This window comes from Echinops telfairi, unplaced genomic scaffold, assembly GCF_000313985.2.
Source record: "Echinops telfairi isolate 266 unplaced genomic scaffold, ASM31398v2 ScPeMD7_7458;HRSCAF=8496, whole genome shotgun sequence".
NCBI lineage: Eukaryota > Metazoa > Chordata > Mammalia > Afrosoricida > Tenrecidae > Echinops > Echinops telfairi.
In genome coordinates this window covers 1,820,507-1,821,742 of record NW_022111358.1, presented here as the reverse complement: position 1 = coordinate 1,821,742, position 1,236 = coordinate 1,820,507, and positions in this window count along the sequence as shown.

Sequence of the window (1,236 nt, the reverse complement as noted above, 5' to 3'; positions counted from 1 at the left end):
TCTGCGTGCCAGGCACCGTTGTCGGCTGGGGGAGATAGCGGTGCCGAGACAGGGCAGGTGCCAGCTTGAAGGAGCTTTCATCTCCTGGGGAGACCAACATCAGACAGAAGAACAGACACACAGGACCCAAGGAAATGAAGCCCAGCTGGCTCTGTGCTGCCGTGGCCTCACGGCTCCCCATCCATATTAGGGCATTTGTTACCCTTTCTGTTCCCTCCACAACACTCAAACCCGGTTGTGGGGGGGTGGGGGGCGTGCAGGAAGGGGGGTGCAGATGAGAACAGACTAAGTGCTCCACCCGAATGGGCACGTGCCAGAGACAGGGACAAGACCTGCATAGTGGGTGCTTCCAGACCCCAAAGGGGATGAGACAACCCTTACCTGTGGGAAACAGAAGGCTTTCTCTCAAGCTGTCTCCCCCGAATATAGGCCAGAGTTAGCTGCTTGCGAATGACTATATGCTTGGAGGTCATCAGGAGTGGATTGGGGGTCATTCTCCCTGAGAGTTATCAGCGGTCTAGACCAAGCAGACACCACTGTTTATCCCACAACAGGTAGGGCCCACTCCCTTCTGATAAGGGTAGTAGTTGTCTGTTTCCTTGTAGGAGACATCAGAGAGGTCAAACCCACCCAAGGATGACCAAGGTTGGGCTGTCATCATGAATCTAGGGTCCGCTCATCTTGTGACATGTATACCCCTAGACCTTCCCATTCCTATGGGCACACCCCTAGCTCATCCCCTTCCTGTTACACTTATGCCTATCATAGATCCCCTTCCTATAATGTGTATGCCTATCGTACTGCCCCTTCCTGTGACACGTGATTCTATGATCATGTCCCCCTAAAGTGATATAATGCGTGGTTAGCAATAAAAAGAGGAGGCGGCCCGGTTCTCGGTCCCCGAGACTGCTTCTGCTCTCGTGGCCAGGTTCCCCCCACAAGGACCACCAACCGGGGCTGAGGTGAGCATGCTACCATGAATTGTGTCTGACTCCATTTATTCCAATCTCTCCCCTACCTTTCATGCTCTCTATGGCTTTACTATAATCTTTACTTATTATCGCTGTACAATTGTGCCTACCGGACCTGTGATGATTTGTGGGGAACCCTCCCCTTATCCCCACACTTACCTCCTCCTCTCTCTCCCAACCCCTGACTGCCTGTAAAGGGCTAGAAAATCATTCGAGTGAGCTGCTACATTAAAAATATATATACAGTGAACCCTCGCCACTTCGC